The sequence below is a fragment of the Theropithecus gelada genome, chromosome X (assembly GCF_003255815.1).
Source record: "Theropithecus gelada isolate Dixy chromosome X, Tgel_1.0, whole genome shotgun sequence".
Lineage (NCBI taxonomy): Eukaryota > Metazoa > Chordata > Mammalia > Primates > Cercopithecidae > Theropithecus > Theropithecus gelada.
Window position 1 is genome coordinate 83,233,815 of NC_037689.1, and position 17,788 is coordinate 83,251,602.

The window sequence follows — 17,788 nt, forward strand, 5'->3', positions numbered from 1 at the left end:
GGTGTAGGTGTCCTTCCTGTTTGATAGTTTTCCTTCTAACAGTCAGGACCCTCAGCTGTAGGTCTGTTGGAGATTGCTTGAGGTCCACTCCAGACCCTGTTTGCCTGGGAATCAGCAGCAGAGGCTGCAGAAGATAGAATATTGCTGAACAGCGAGTGTACCTGTCTGATTCTTGCTTTGGAAGCTTCCTCTCAGAGGTGTACTCCACCCTGTGAGGTGTGGGGTGTCAGACTGCCCCTAGTGGGCAGTTAGGCTACTCAGGGGTCAGGGACCCACTTGAGCAGGGAGTCTGTCCCTTCTCAGATCTCAACCTCCGTGTTGGGAGATCCACTGCTCTCTTCAAAGCTGTCAGACAGAGTCGTTTGCGTCTGCAGAGGTTTCTGCTGCTTTTTTTTTTTTTTTTTTTGGTTGTTGTTTTTTAGCTGTGCCCTGTCCCCAGAGGTGGAGTCTACAGAGACAGGCAGGTTTCCTTGAGCTGCTGTGAGCTCCACCCAGTTCGAGCTTCCCAGCGGCTTTGTTTACCTACTTAAGCCTCAGCAATGGCGTGCGCCCCTCCCCCAGCCTCGCTGCTGCCTTGCCGGTAGATCACAGACTGCTGTGCTAGCAATGAGGGCGGCTCCGTGGGTGTGGGACCCTCCCGGCCAGGTGTGGGATATGATCTCCTGGTGTGCCTGTTTGCTTAAAGCGCAGTATTGGGGTGGGAGTTACCCGATTTTCCAGGTGTTGTGTGTCTCAGTTCCCCTGGCTAGGAAAAGGGATTCCCTTCCCCCTTGCGCTTCCCAGGTGAGGCAATGCCTCACCCTGCTTCAGCTCTCGCTGGTCAGGCTGCAGCAGCTGACCAGCACCGATCGTCTGGCACTCCCCAGTGAGATGAACCCAGTACCTCAGTTGAAAATGCAGAAATCACCGGTCTTCTGTGTGGCTTGCGCTGGGAGTTGGAGACTGGAGCTGTTCCTATTCGGCCATCTTGCTCTGCCCCTCCCTTCCTTCCTTCCTTCCTTCCTTCCTTCCTTCCTTCCTTCCTTCCTTCCTTCCTTCCTTTCNCTTCCTTCCTTCCTTCCTTCCTTCCTTCCTTCCTTCCTTCCTTCCTTTCTCTCTCTCTCTCTTTCTTTCTTTCTTTTTCTTTCTTTCTTTCTCTCTTTCTTTCTTTCCTTTCTTTCCTTCCTTTCTTTCTTTCTCTCTCTTTCTTTCTTTTTTTTTTTTTTTTTTGAGACGGAGTCTCGCTGTGTCGCCCAGGCTGGAGTGCAGTGGCGCGATCTCGGCTCACTGCAAGCTCCGCCTCCCGGGTTCACGCCATTCTCCCGCCTCAGCCTCCGAGTAGCTGGGACTACAGGCGCCCGCCACCACGCCCGGCTAGTTTTTTGTATTTTTAGTAGAGACGGGGTTTCACCATGTTAGCCAGGATGGTCTCGATCTCCTGACCTCGTGATCCACCCGCCTCGGCCTCCCAAAGTGCTGGGATTACAGGCTTGAGCCACCGCGCCCGGCCCTCTCTCTTTCTTTCTTTCTTTCTTTCTTTTCTTTCTTTCCTTCCTTCCTTCCTTCCTTCCTTCCTTCCTTCCTTCCTTCCTTCCTTCCTTCCTTCCTTCCTTCCTTCCTTCTTTCTCTCTCTCTCTCTCTCTTTCTTTCTTTCTTTCTTTCTTTCTTTCTTTCTTTCTTTCTTTCTTCCTTTCCATCTCTCTCTCTTTCTTTCTTTCTTTCTCTCTCTCTTTCTCTCTTTCCCTCTCTGTCTCTCTCTCTTTCTCTCTCTCTCTTTTTCTTTTAGGAGGAGTCTTGCTCTGTCTCCAGGCTGGAGTGCAGTGGCACAATCTCGGCTCACTGCAACCTCTGCCTCCCGGGTTCAAGCGATTCCCCTGCCTCAGCTTCCCGAGTAGCTGGGACTACAGGTGCACGCCACCACGCCTGGCTAATATTTTGTATTTTAGTAGAGATGGGGTTTCACCATGTTGGCCAGGTTGGTCTTGATCTCCTGACCTCATGATCCGCTCGCCTCGGTCTCCCAAAGTGCTGGGATTACAGGCATGAACTACTGTGCCTGGCCCAATTTTTAGATGTTTGAAGATCCCCTAAATTGTTCTCCATAGTTGTTGTACTAATTTACATTTCCACCAACAGTGTATGAAGGTTCCCTTTTCTTCACACCCTCACCAGCATTTATTATTGCCTGTCTTTTGGATATAAGCCATTTTAACTGGGGTAAGATGATACCTCATTGTGATTTTGATTTGCATTTCTCTGATGATCAATGATGTTGAACAGCTTTTCATGTGCCTGTTTGCCATTTGTATGTCTTCTTTTGAGAAATGTCTATTCAAATCTTTTGCCCATTTATTGATCAGATTATTAGACTTTTTTTCCCATAGAGTTGTTTAAGCTCCTTATATCTTCTGGTTATTAATCCCTGGTCAGATGGGTAGTTTGCAAATATTTTCTCCCATTCTGTGGGTTGTCTCTTCGTTCTGTTGATTATTTCCTTTGCTTTGCAGAAGCTTTTTAACTTGATGTGGTCCCATTAGTCCATTTTTGTTTTGGTTGCCTGTGCTTCTGGGGTATCGCTCAAGAGATTTCTGCCCAGACAATGTCCTAGAGATTTTCCCCAATGTTTTCTTGTAGTACTTTAACAGTTTGAAGTCTTAGATTTAAGTCTTTAATACATTTCGATTGGACTTTTGTATATGGAGAGAGATACGTGTATGTGGATATTCACTTTTCTCAGCACCGTTTATTGAATCCAGTGTATGTTCTTAGCACCTTTACAAAAGTGAGTACACTGTAGGTGTGTGGATTTGTTTCTGGGTTCTCTATTCTGTTCCATAGTCTATATGGCTTGTTTTATGTGAGTACTATGCTGTTTTGGTTACTATAGCTCTGTAGTATAATTTGAAGTCAGGTAATGTGATTCCTCCAGTTTTGTTCTTTTTGCTTAGGATAGCTTTGGCTATTCTGGGCCTTTTGAAGCCCCATATAAATTTTAGGATTTTTTTTTTCTATTTCTGTGAAGAATGTCATTGGTATTTTGATAGGAATTACATTGAATCTGTAGACTGCTTTGGGTAGTATGGACATTTTAACAATATTGATTCTTCCAACCCATGAACATGGAATATTTTTTCATTTTTTGGTGTCCTCTTTAATTTGTTTCATTAGTGTTTATTTATTATATTTTTTAACTTTAAGTTTTGGGATACATGTGTAGAACATACACGTTTGTTACATAGGTATACTTGTGCCATGGTGGTTTCACTGCACCTATCAACCCATCATCTAGGTTTTAAGCATGCATTAGATATTTGTCCTAAGGCTTTCCCTCCCTTTGGCCTCCACCACCTGACGGGCCCTGGTGTGTGATGTTCCCCTCCCTGTGGCCATGTGTTCTCATTGTTCAACTCCCACTTATGAGTGAGAACATGTGGTGTTTGGTTTTCTGTTCCTGTGTTACTTTGCTGACAGTGATGGTTTCCAGCTTCATCCATGTCCCTGCGAAGGACATGAACTCATTCTGTTTTATAGTTGCATAGTATTCCATGGCATAGATGTGCTACATTTTCTTTATCCAGTCTATCATTGATGGGCATTTGGGTTGGTTCCAAGTTTTTGCTATTGTAAATGGTGCTGCAGTAAACATACATGTGCCTGTGGCTTTATAGTAGCATGATTTACAATCCTTTGGGTGTATAATCAGTAATAGGATTGTTGGGTCAAATGGTATTTCTGGTTCTAGATCCTTGAGGAATTGACACATTGTCTTCCACAATGGTTGATCTAATTTACACTCCCACCAACAGTGTAAAAGTGTACCTATTTCTCTGCATCCTCTCCAGCATCTGTTGTTTCCTGACTTTTTAATAATCGCCATTCTAACTGGCATGAGATGGTATCTCATTGTGGTTTTCATTTGTATTTCTCTAATGACCAGTGATGATGAACTTTTTTTCATATGTTTCTTGGCCGCATAAATGTCTTCTTTTGAGAATTGTCTGTTTATATCGTTTGCCCACTTTTTGATGGGGTTGTTTTTTTCTTGTAAATTTGTTTCAGGTCCACATTGTAGATTCTGGATATTAGACCTTTGTCGTATGGATAGATTGCAAAAATTTTCTCCCATTCTGTAGGTTGCCTGTTCACTCTGATGATAGTTTCTTTGGCTGTGCAGAAACTCTTTAGTTTAATTAGATCCAATTTGTCAATTTTGGCTTTTGTTGCTATTGCCTTTTGTGTTTTAGTCATGATGTCTTTACCCATGTCCATGTCCTGAGTGGTATTGCCTAGGTTTTCTTCTAGGGCTTTTATGGTTTTAGGTTTTACATTTACGTCTTTAATCCATGTTGAGTTAATTTTTGTATAAGGTGTAAGGAAGGGATCCAGTTTCTGTTTTCTGCATATGGCTAGCCAGTTTTCCCAGCACCATTTATTAAATAGGGAATCCTTTCCCCATTGCTTGCTTTTGTCAAGTTTGTTGAAGATCAGATGGTTGTAGATGTGTGGTATTATTTCTGAAGCCTCTGTTCTGTTCCATTGGTCTACATATCTGTTTTGGTACCAGTACCATGCTGTTTTGGTTATTGTAGCCTATTAGTATAATTTGAGGTAAGATAGCGTGATGCCTCCAGCTTTGTTCTTTTTGCTTAGGATTGTCTTGGCTATACAGGCTTTTTGGTTCCATATGAAATTTAAAGTAGTTTTTTTTCTAATTCTGCAAAGAAAGTCAGTGGTAGCTTAATAGGAATAGCATTGAATCTATAAATTACTTTTGGCAGTATGACCGTTTTCATGATATTTATTCTTCCTATCCATGAGCATAGAATTTTTTTCCATTTTGCTTGTGTCCTCGCTTATTTCCTTGAGCAGTGGTTTGTAGTTCTGCTTGAAGAGATCCTTCACATTCCTTGTAAGTTGTATTACTAGGTATTTTATTCTCTTTGTAGCAATTGTGAATGGGATTTCACTCATGATTTGGTTCTCTGCTTGTCTATTATTGGTATATAGGAATGCTTGTGAGTTTTGCACATTGATTTTATATGCTGATAATTTGCTGAAGTTGCTTATCAGCTTAAGGAGTTTTGGGGTGAGACGATGGGGTTGTCTAAATATACAATCATGTCATCTGCAAACAGAGACAATTTGGCTTCCTCTCTTCCTATTTGAATACCACTTATTTCTTTTTCTTGCCTCATTGCCCCAGTCAAAACTTCCAATACTATGTTGAATAGGAGTGGTGAGAGAGGGCATCCTTGTCTTGTGCCAGTTTTCAAAGGGAATACTTCCAGCTTATGCCCATTCAGTATGATATTGGCTGTGGGTTGTCATAAATAGCTCTTATTATTTTGAGATATGTTCCATCAATACCTAGTTTATTGAGAGTTTTTAGCATGAAGGGATGTTGAATTTTATCAAAGGCCTTTTCTGCATCTATTGAGATAATCATGTGCTTTTTGTCATTGGTTCTGTTTGTGTGATGGATTATGTTTATTGATTTGCACATGTTGAACCAGCCTTGCATCCCTGGGATGAAGCCTACTTGATCGTGGTGGATAAGGCTTTTTAATGTGCTGCTGGATTCGGTGCTGAGAAGAATGTATATTCTGTTGATTTGGGGTGGAGTGTTCTGTAGATGTCTATTAGGTCCACTTGGTCTAGAGTTGAGTTCAAGTCCTGAATATCCTTGTTAATTTTCTGTCTTGTTGATCTGTCTAATAGTGACAGTGGGGTGTTAAAGTCTCCCACTATTATTGTGTGGGAGTCTAAGTCTCTTTGTAGGTCTCTAAGAACTTGCTTTATGAATCTGGGTGCTCCTGCATTGGGTGCATATATATTTAGGATAGTTAGCTCTTCTTGTTGCATGGATCCCTTTACCATTATGTAATGCCCTTCTTTGTCTTTTTTGACCTTTGTTGGTTTAAAGTCTGTTTTATCGGAGACTAGGATTGCAACCTCTGCTTTTTTTTTGCTTTCCATTTGCTTGGTAAATAATCCTCCATCCCTTTATTTTGAGTTTATGTGTCTCTTGGCATGTGAGATGGATCTCCTGAATATAGCACAGTGATGGGTCTTGACTCTTTATCCAATTTGCCAGTATGTGTCTTCTTTTTTTGAGACTAAGTCTTGCTTTGTTGCCCAGGCTGGAGTGCAGTGGGTTGATCTCAGCTCACTGCAACCTCTGCCTTCCAGGTTCAAGGGATCCTCCTGCCTCAACCTCCCAAGTAGCTGGGATTACAGACGCATGCCACCACGTCCAGCTAATTTTTTGTATTTTTAGTAGAGACTGGGTTTCACTATGTTGGCCCAGCTGGTCTTGAACTCCTCACCTCGTGATCCACCCACCTCAGCCTCCCAAAGTGCTGGGATTACAGGCGTGAGCCACTGTGCCTGGCTAGTCTGTGTCTTTTAATTGGGGCATTTAGACCATTTCCATTTAAGGTTAATACTGTTATGTGTGAATTTGATCCTGTCAACATGATGCTATCTGGTTATTTTGCTCATTAGTTGATGCAGTTTCCTCATAGTGTTGTTGGTCTTTATATTTTGGTGTGTTTTTGCATCTGGTACCAGTTTTTCCTTTCCATATTTAGTGTTTCCTTCAGGAGCTCTTGTAAGGCAGGCCCAGTGGTGACAAAATCCCTCATCATTTGCTTGTCTGGAAAGGATTTAATTTTTTAAATTTTTTTATTTTTATTATTATTTTTTTTGCTTATGAAGCTTTTTTTGGCTGGATATGAAATTCTGGGTTGAAAATTATTTTCTTTAAGAATGTTGAATATTGGCCCCCACTCTCTTCTGGCTTGTAGAGTTTTCATAGAGAGATCCATTGTTAGTCTGATGGGCTTCTGTTCGTGGGTAACCTGTCCTTTTTTTCTGTCTGCCCTTAACATGTTTTCCTTCGTTTCAACCTTGGAGAATCTGACGATTATGTGTCTTGGGGTTGTTCTTCTTGAGGAGTATCTTAGTAGTGTTTTCCATATTTCCTGAATTTGAATGTTGGCCTGCCTTGCTAGGTTGGGGAAGTTTGCCTGGGTGATATCCTGAAGTGTGTTTTCCAACTTGGTTCCTTTCTCCCCATCACTTTCAGGTGCACCAATCCATCGTAGGTTGGATCTTTTCACATAGTCCCATATTTCTTGGAGGCTTTGTTCATTCCTTTTCACTCTTTTTTCTCTAACCTTGTTTTCTCACTTTATTTAATTAATTTGATCTTCAATCACTGATACCCTTTCTTCCACTTGATCGGATTGGCTATCGAAGCTTGTGCATGCTTCATGTAGTTCTCGTGCCATGGTTTTCAGCTCCATCAGGTCATTGAAGGTCTTCTCTACACTGTTTATTCTAGTTAGCCATTCATCTAGTATTTTTTTTCAAGGTTTTTAGCTTCCTTACGATGGGTTCGAACATCCTCCTTTAGCTTGGAGAAGTTTGTTATTACTGACCTTCTGAAGCCTACTTCTGTCAGCTTGTCAAAGTCATTCTCCGTCCAGCTTTGTTCTATTGCTGGCAAGGAGCTGTGATCCTTTGGAGGAGGAGCACTCTGGTTTTTAGAATTTTCAGCTTTTCTGCTCTGGTTTCTCCCCATCTTTGTGGTTTTATCTACCTTTGGTCTTTGATGTTGGTGACCTACAGATGGGATTTTGGTGTGGATGCCCTTTCTGTTGATATTGATGCTATTCCTTTCTGTTTGTTAGTTTTCCTTCTACCAGTCAGGTCCCTCAGCTGCAGGTCTGTTGGAGTTTGCTGGAGGTTCACTCCAGACCCTGTTTGCCTGCGTATCAGCAGCAGAGGCTGCAGAACAGCAAATATTGCTGCCTGATCCTTCCTCTGGAAACTTCATCCCAGAGGGGCACCCACCTGTATGAGATGTCAGTTGGCCCCTACTGGGAGGTGTCTCCCATTTAAGCTACACGGGGGTCAGGGACCCACTTGAGGAGGCAGTCTGTCCTTTCTCCAAGCTCAAACACTGTGCTGGGAGAACCACTGCTCTCTTCAGAGCTGTCAGACATGTTTAAGTGTGCAGAAGTTTCTGCTGCCTTTTGTTCAGCTATGCCTTGCCCCCAGAGGTGGAGTCTACAGAGGCAGCCGGCCTTGCTGAGCTGTGGTGGGCTCTACCGAGTTTTAGTTTCCCGGCTGCTGTGTTTACCTACTGAAGCCTCAGCAATGGTGGATGCCCCTTCCCCTGCCAGGCTGATGCCTTGCAGTTTGATCTCAAGGTGCTGCGCCAGCAGTGATCAAGGCTCTGTCAGTGTGGGACCTGCCAAGCCAGGCATGGGACACAATCTCCTGGTGTGCTGTTTGCTAAGACTGTTGGAAAAGCAGAGTAGTTGGGCGGGAGTGTCCCATTTTTCCAGGTACTGTCAGTCATGGCTTCCCTTGGCTAGGAAAGGGAAATCCCCTGACCCCTTGTGCTTTTTGGGTGAGGTGATGCCCTGACCTGCTTCGGCTCACCCTCCGTGGGCTGCACCCACTGTCCAACCAGTCCCAATGAGATGAACCAGGTACCTCAGTTGGAAATGCAGAAATCTGTGTCGATCATGCTGGGAGCTGCATACCAGAGCTGTTCCTATTTGGCCATCTTGGAATGGAATCCTGAATTAACCTCATTATCATTATATAATGACCTTTGTCTCTTAGTTTTTTTCATGAAATCTGTTTTTTCTGACATAAATGTCGATACTCCTGCTCTTTTTTGGTTTCCATTGACATGGAATATCTTTTTCCATCCCTTTATTTTCAGTCTATGTGTGTCTTTATATGTGAAGTGTGTTTTTTGTAGGCAAGAGATCAATGGGTTTTGTTTTTTCAATTTAGCCACTCTATGTCTTTTGATTGGAGAGGTTAGTCCATTTACATTAAATGTTATTATTGATAAGTAAGAACTTACTCCTGCCATTTTGTTATTTATTTTCTGGTTGTTTTGTGGTCTTCTCTTCCTTCTTTCCTTCCTGTCTTCCTTTAGTGAAGGTGATTTTCTCTGGTGACATGATTTAGTTTCTTGCTTTTTTATTTTTTGTGTGTTCATTGTATATTTTTAGGTTTGTAGTTACCATGAGTCTTGCAATACTATCTTATAACTCATTATTTTAACGTGATAGCGACTTAGCACTCTGTATAAACAAACAAACAAGGAAAAAGAAAACAAATAAAACTAATAAAAAGCTTATGACTTAACTTCATCCTCCTGCTTTTTAACTTTTTTGTTATTTTTATTTATATCTTATTGTACTATTTCTGGAAAAGTATTTATTATTTTTCATTAGTTCATTGTTCATTCTGCTTAGGGTAGTTTACACACTACAGTTACAGTGTTAAAATAATCGTGTTATAACAGTGTTACTTTTTTGTTGTTGCTGTACTTACTATTACCAGTGAGGTTTGTACTTTCAGATAATTTTTTTTTTTTGAGACAGAGTCTCACTCTTGTCGCCCAGGTTGGAGTGCAATGGTGCCGACTTGGCTCACTGCAACCACCGCCTCCTGGGTTCAAGCAATTCACCTGCCTCACCCTCCCAAGTAGCTGGGATTACAGACGTCTGCCACCACTCCCGGCTAATTTTTGTGGTTTTTGGTAGAGACGGGGTTTCACCATGTTGGCCAGGCTCGTCTCAAACTCCTGAGCTCAGGTGACCTGCCCACTTCGGCCTCCCAGAGTGCTGGGATTACAGGGATGAGCCACCATGCCCTGCCCAGATTATTATTTTTTTATTTTTATTTTTATTTTTTTGAGATGGAGTCTTGCTCTGTCGCCCAGGCTGGAGTGCAGTGGCCGGATCTCAGCTCACTGCAAGCTCCGCCTCCCAGGTTCACGCCATTCTCCTGGCTCAGCCTCCCGAGTAGCTGGGACTACAGGCGCCCGCCACCTCGCTCGGCTAGTTTTTTTGTGTTTTTTAGTAGAGACGGGGTTTCACTATGTTAGCCAGGATGGTCTCGATCTCCTGACCTCGTGATCCACCCGTCTCGGCCTCCCAAAGTGCTGGGATTACAGGCTTGAGCCACCGCGCCCGGCCCAGATTATTTTTTATTGCTCATTATTGTTATAAGAGAGGATCGAAATCCTCTCTTTAGCATTTCTTGTAAGGCAAGTCTGGTGTTGATGAAATCCCTCAGCTTTTGTTTGTCTGGGAAAGTCTTTCTCCTTTATGTCTGAGGGATATTTTCACTGGATATACTATTCTAGGGTAAAAGTTTTTTTCCCTCAGCACTTTGAATATGTCATGCCAGTCTCTCCTGGCCTACAAGGTTTCCACTGAAAAGTCTGCTGCCAGACATATTGGAGCTCCATTGCATGTGATTCGTTTCTTTTCTCTTGCTGCTTTTAGAATCTTTTCTTTATCCTTGAACTTTGGGAGTTTGATTATTATTTCATGCCTTGAGGTGGTCTTCTTGGGTTAAATCTACTTGGTGTTCTATAACCTTTTGTACTTGGATATTGATATCTTTCTCTAGGTTTGGGAAGTTCTCTGTTCTCTGTTATCCCTTTGAATAAACTTTCTACCCCTATCTCTTTCTCTTCCTTCTCTTTAAGGCCAGTAACTCTTAGCTTTTCTCTTTTGTGGCTATTTTCTAGATCCTGCAGGTGTGCTTCATTGTTTTTTATTCTTTTTTTCTTTTGTCTCCTCTGACTGTGTATTTTCAAATAGCTTGTCTTCAAGCTCACTAAATCTTTCTTTTGCTTGATGGATTCTGCTGTTAAAGGACTCTGATGCCTTCTTCAGTATGCCAATTGCATTTTTAGTTCTAGAATTTCTGATTAAATTATTTCAATCTCTTTGCTGAATTTAGCTGGTAGAATTCTAAATTCCTTCTCTGTGTTATATTGCTTTGAGTTTCCTCAACACAGCTATTTTGAATTATCTCTCTGAAAGGTCACATGTCTCTGTTTCTCCAGGTTGGTCCCTGGTGCCTTATTTAGTTCATTTGGTGAGGTCATGTTTTCCTGAATGGTGTTGATGCTTATAGATGTTCTTTGGTGTCTGGGCGTTGAAGAGTTAGGTCTTTATTGTAGTCTTCACTGTCTGGGCTTATTTGTATCTGTCCTTCTTTGGAAGGCTTTCCAGATACTTGAAAAGACTTTAGTGTTGTGATCTAAGCTGTATCTGCTTTAGGGGGCACCCCAAGTACAGTAATGTTTTGTTTCTTGCAGACTCATAGAGGAACCACCTTGGTGGCCTTCCATAAGATCCAGAATCATTCTCTAGATTACCCAGCAGAGGCTTTTCTCTCTCTTACTTTCTCCCAGAGTCTCTCTCTCTGTGCTGAGAGCCTGGATCTGAGGGAGGGTGACAGAAGCATCCCCATGGCCACCACTGCCGAGACTGAAGCTAACAGAGTACTGGGTCTCCCGCAAGGCCTGCTGTAACCACCTTTGTAACCAAGGCCCGCTGCTACCACCTTTTTTCACTCAAGGCCCTAGAGCTCTACAATCAGCAGGTGGTGAAACCAGCCAGGCTTTTGTCTTTCTCTTAAGGGTGTGGAGTTCTCCCAGGCCCTGGATGGGTCCAGAGATGCTGTCTGGGAGCCAGGACCTGGAGATGGAAACCTTAGACGTCTACCTGGTGCACTAATTTACTGTGGTTGAGCTGGTGTTGAAACCACCAGACAAAGTCCTTCCCACTCTTCCCTCCTTTTTCCCCAGGCAGAGGAGTCTGTCCCTGTGGGGATGAGTCCCAGGCCTGGAAGATTCACCAGAAGCTGACTGAAGAGCCCTTGGGCCTTAAGTAAACATTGGCAGTAGCCTGGCATTACTCCCCATGGGCCATGGGGCCTTGCTGCTGTGAGCCTTGGGCAAGACTCTGAGATGTGTTGGCTTCAGGTGTGAACCACTGCATTCACAGTTATCCTTTAGTCTCTAAGTTTAGTGTTCTGAATGTGACTAGATAGGTTTCCTCACCAGAATCAAGTTGGAAATTCCTTTGTGATTAGCATGATATTGTCAGCTCTTGCCTCCCTCCACCCCCAGCCAATTGCCTTCCAAAACTTAACATTGCTTTATCTTCTGATGAGCCCAGTTTGTAGGCTTAGGTTTGCTCTATTCTCTGAGCTTGTTCTATCCAAAGGAAGAAAGAATAGCAGCATTGGTTTGGATTAAGTTATACTGGCCATCAGATTTGAGCTTTAACATACTAGGGGCATATTCTAGACACCTGTTTAGCTTTGGAGTTGTATCATTTCTTTTTTTATTGTGGTAAGAACATTTAATATGAGATTTGCTGTCAGCAAAATTTTAAGTATACATAATTATTGACTGTAAGTATGGTATTGTATAGCAGATCTGTAGCGCTTATTCATCTTGCTTGACTGAAACTTTATGCCCGTTGCTTAGTAACTCTCCATTATCCCTTTCCCCCAGCCCTTGGAAACCACCATTCAACTCTTTGGTTCTATGAATTTGACTATTTCAGGTATTTCATGTAAGTGGAACCATGCAGCATTTGTCTTGCGACTAGTTTATTTCATTTAGTAAAATGTCCTCAAGGTTCATCCATATTGTCACATATTATGGAATTTCCTTCTTTTTGAAGACTAAATGGCATTTTATTGTGTGTATATACCACATTTTCTTTATCCATTCATTTGCTGGTGGACATTTATGTCATTTCCACATCTTGGCTATTGTGAATAGTGCTATAGCGAACATGGGAGTCTAATATCTCTTCAAGACCCCCACTTCAATTCATGTGGATAAATACCCAGAAGTGTAATTGCTGTATCATATGCGAGTTGTATTTTTAATTTTTTGAAGAACCTTCATACTGTGTTCCATAGCAGCTGCACCATTTGCCATCCTACCAACAGTGTACAAGAGTTCCGATTTCTCTACATCCTCACCAGTACTTCTTATTTTCTTTCCTTTTCTTCTTTCTTTCTTTTCTTTTCTTTTTTTGTGGCAGTGTCTCACTCTCACCCAGGATGGAGTATAGTGGCACGGTCTTGGCTCACTGCAACCTCCACCTCCCAGGTTTGAGCAATTCTCCTGCCTCAGCCTCCCAAGTACCTGGCACTATAGGTGGCGCCACCATGCCCAGCTAATTTTTGTATTTTTAGTAGAGACGGGTTTTACCATGTTGCTCAGGCTGGTCTCGAACTCCTGGCCTCAAGTGATCCACCTACCTCGGCCTCCCAATGTGTTGGGATTATAGGTATAAGCCACTGCGTCTGGCCTTATTTTCTATTTTTTTTTTTTTTTTTTTGATACTGGTTATCTTAATGGATGTGAGGTGATATATCATTGTAATTTTAAATTTTAGTTTGCATTTCCCTGATGATTAGTGATGTTGAAATTTTTTTCCATATATCTGTTGGCCATTTGTATATCTTCTTGGAGAAATTTTTGGTACTTTAAAATATTTTCTATCTCTTTGTTGAAATTCTCACTTTGTTCATGCATTGTTCTCTTGACCTCAGTCAGCATCTTCATGAGAGTTGTTTTAATTCTCTGTCAGATAAATTATATAGCTCTATTTAATTAGGGTTGGTTTATGCAGATTATCTTGTTCCTTTGTTTGGAACATCTTCGCCTGGTTCTTCATTTTCCTTGACCCACTGTTGATGCCTGTGTGTTAGATAAATAAGGCACCTCTCTCATTCTTCATCGACTTGTCTTGTACAGGAAACGGGCCCCACCAATTAGCCTTGCCAGAGATTCTGGGGGCCTCTATCACCTCTTTCTCTCCCCAGAGAGAAGCTGGAGGCTGTGGTTTTTGTCTGCTTGTTCTGGGCTGAGCCAGAGTGGAGAGCCATGGCATGTACCAGCACAAGCCACTGTCTCCTGTTCTCCCCTGAGCACCTAGAGTTTGCCGGACCGATCAGAGCCTCAAAACTAGAGAGATACATGCAAGTTCTTTTGGCAGCCCTGGAGAAGTTGGGGCACTAGAGGCACAGATCAACTCTTTCCCTCCCCACCAGGAAGCAGAGAGCTGGGGCTTTTCATCTGTGGAGGTGTGTCATTTCTGCTTGTCATGATTTTCATGAGGTTAGCCTGCCCTGCATCCATCCCTAGTTACCCTCCAGGATCAGGACATTGCTCAGAACTACAATACACTGCTGTGAATAGATCTGTTGGAACTATGGTACATGCAGTTCCATCTGACTTCTGCTTTATGACTTGCTGCTTGGATTCTCTTGTACCATATCCAATTTGTCATTTGGGACTTCCTGGAACATTATATAGGAAAAATTATTATCTTTGTGACTGTGGATAGAAATTACGATTTACAATGTAATTTTAGTGTATGACTAAACCTGTTTGCCTGATTTTGCCAGGCCCTTTTGACACCATTTTAGATATTTTGACTGTCCTCATTCAAACCAACCTCTGCAGTTTGAATAGTTTTCTTTAGCCCACAATCAGAGCTATAGTGTAGTGCTCTGAATGCTTTTGGCTCATTTCTTTCTTCTCTGCTATTTTTCAGTTGTCTGAGTGTCCTAGCTTGTCACTTGTTCCAGATCCTTGCCGATAGAACCAGTATAGTGGAAAATACAAGATTTCAAATCAGAAAGCCTGAATTCAAGTCCTAGCTTACTACTTTCTATTTTATTACCATCAAGAAGTTACTTTATCCAGCAAAGAGGCCTGATTTTTTAAAAAGTCACTTCATTTTGTTAAAACTTAGTTTCCACATCTTATGAAATAAAAATATCTTCCTTACAGAATAGATTGAAGATTAAATGAGAATGCATATGCAAAAGATTTGAGACTGGAAAACAATATGCAAATGTTAATTTTATTGTCATTTCTGGTTCTTTTCTCACTAAAGAAGTTGCATATAATTATTGTGACTTAGAGTAAAATCTTGAATTGATCTTGGCAGGTCTTTGAGCTGCTTTGGGTTTTGAATGACTGGTTGAGCTGATGGAGGTCACCGGGAAAGACTTGGCAGGACAGTTGATAGATTTTTGCATGTTGTAACAGAAGCTCCCTTCCTCAAGGACAGGGAAAATGTTTATTTTCTATTATACTGTACCTAGAAAGTTATCTACTTAATCAGCATTAATTGATACAGATTAACATGACTGCCTCAATCGAGTGACCCCTCCAGTTTTAACTAGGATGCATCTCATTTAAATTAAATGGACTGAAATCATGTTGTAAATCATAGTTTCTTTCTGTAACCAGGAAAATAATTTAATGATTTTTTCAAAATGTACAGTCTTGCTTGATAAAACCTTAATACAGTTTGCTGTCTTCTCATCTCAGGAGTAGACTGCATTTTGTATTTGAAACAGAGTCTCTGTCACTCAGGCTGGAGTGTGATGGCGTGATCACAGCTCACTGTAGCTTCAACCTCCCAGGCTCAAGCGATCCTCCCACCTCAGCCACCCGAGTAACTGGGACCACAGTTGTGGGCTACCATGCCTAGCTAATTTAATTTATATATTTGTAAAGATGGGGGTCTCCCTATATTGCCCAGGGTAGTCTCGAACTCCTGGGCTCAAGCAATCCTCTTGTGTTGGCCTCCCAAATTGCTGGGATTACAAGCATGAGACACTTTGCCCAGCCGTAGACTGCATTTATAGAAGTTATTTTCATCGGGTGCAGTGGCACACACCTGTAATGCCAGCTACTCGGATGGGAGAATCACTTAAGCCCAAGAGTTTGAGGCCAGGGTGGGCAACATAGCAAGATCCTGTCTCAAAACAAAGACAGAAACAAAAAAATAGATTTTCTTTTCTGAGCTTCTCCCAGATGCAAATCTCTTCTTTATAGTGTAACTCTCAACCTTTCAGCTGTGTGATCTCTATCACTTACCCAGTTTTGCTGACTGCATTTTATCCTTGAAGGACTGCAATGCTGTCATTGCCTCAGCTGGTGTCAGTGAAGTTGCTCAGCTGAATAACACTGAAAATATGTTTTGAAAGGACCAGAATTATTTAGACAAAAATGAGTTAATAAAACATTAACCACTTAAGAGAACATTCACAAATCAAAATATATGTCTTCATAGTCTCATAAACTAACCAGAAACTATTATTGGTATTCTACAATAATACCTTAGGATTTTTTTTTTCTTTTTTTTTGAGAGACAAGGTCTTGCTCTGTCACCCAGTTGGAGTGCCGTGGCTTGATCATAGCTTAACTGCAGCTTCCACCTCCTGGGCTGGAGTGATCCTCTCACCTCAGCCATTGAGTAACTGGAACTACAGGTGTGAGCCACCACACCCAGCTAATTTTTAAGTTTTTTGTGGAGATGAAGTCTCACTATGTTCCCCAGGCTGGTCTCAAACTCCTGAGCTCAAGCAATCTACCTGCCTCAGCCTCCCAAACTGTTAGGATTACAGGCATGAGCCACCACGGCTGGCCAGGCTTTTTTTTTTTAAAAAGGAACTCAAATTAAAAACGTATATTGGTGGCATGTGCTTGTAATCCCAGCTACTCAGGAGGCTGAGGCAGAATTGCTTGAACCTGGGAGGCGGAGATTGCAGTGAGCCAAGATCGGCCACTGCACTCCAGCCTAGGTGACAGAGTGAGACTCTGACTTCAAAACAAAACAAACAAATGAAAGTTTATATTGGGGTTTTGTTTTCTTCTCAAAAATATTTTTTAAAATCTGTTTTTAAACAATATTTGTATTTTTAAAAACATCAATTTTAAAATCTCCCTGATTCTGCTATCAATATTTTGAGCAAGGTCTATATAAATATATGTCCCTCAGCCCAATACTTACCTAATCTTAGAGGAGTCAAGATATTAATAGCAGTCTTTCCATTAAACAACTTATGGGAGAAAGAAAGATAGAGGATTTTTTTCTTTTTTCTTTTCTTTTTTTGTTTTTTGTTTTTTTGTTTTTTTTAGATGGAGTCTTGTTCTGTTGCCCAGGCTGGAGTGCAGTGGTCAATCTCAGCTCACTGCAACCTCTGCCTCCTGGGTTCAAGCGATTCTCCTGTCTCACCTTCTAGAGTAGCTGGGACTGCAGGCACGCGCCACCATGCCTGGCTAATTTTTGTATTTTTTCTTTTCATATATATTTTTTCACCTAAAGTATTTAAAATATGTGGTATTTTAACATAATTGAACATAATTTGCTTTGTGAAGTCTTTATTTGAATCTATAGTCTTATGTTTAGCTAGAATTTTGATTTTTAATTTTTATTTTTATGAGTACATAGTAGGTGTATATATTTATGGGATACATGAGATATTTTGATACAGACATACAATGTGTAATAATCACATCAGGGTAAATAGGATATCCATCACCTCAAGCATTTGTTTAACTGAAATTTTTGTAGCTGATTTATTTTTTATTGTAGCAAGGTAAAAGTTCTGTTTATTTTAGCAGCTTAAAAATCTTTTAGAAGGTGCTTTTATGGTACTGTTATGAATATTAATAACATTTTTGCTAATCTGAGGCTCAGGAATGTTGCAATAAATTAGAACTATGTAGCTTATGGACACTTATGTCACATGAGTTCGAAAAAAATTTTTTGATAATATGAAAGGCATCAATTGAGATTCTACATCATGCTTATTGTTTAGTTTTAGGGTTTTTTTTTTTTTTTTTTTTTTTGAGACACAGTCTTGCTCTGTTGTCCAGGCTGGAATTCAGTGGCACGATCTGAGCTAACTACAACCTCAACCTCCAGGCTCAAACAATTCTTATGCCTCAGCCACCCCAGTAGCTGGGATTACAGGCGAGCACATCACACCCAGCTAATTTTTGTATTTTTAATAGAGATGGGGTTTTGCCATGTTGACCAGGCTGGTCTCGAATTCCTGGTCTGAAGTGATCCGCCTACCTCAGCCTCCCAACGTGCTGGGATTACAAGCATGAGCCACTGCGCCTGGCCTAGTTTTAGTGTTTTTTTGT

General features: G+C 41.5%; 1 protein-coding gene across 2 annotated transcripts in view; it reads left to right on the forward strand.

The window, feature by feature from the left end:
* The window catches only part of TEX11 (testis expressed 11), a 330,215-nt gene that overhangs the window by 21,088 nt on the left and 291,339 nt on the right, over positions 1 to 17,788 (forward strand). The window lies entirely within an intron of this gene.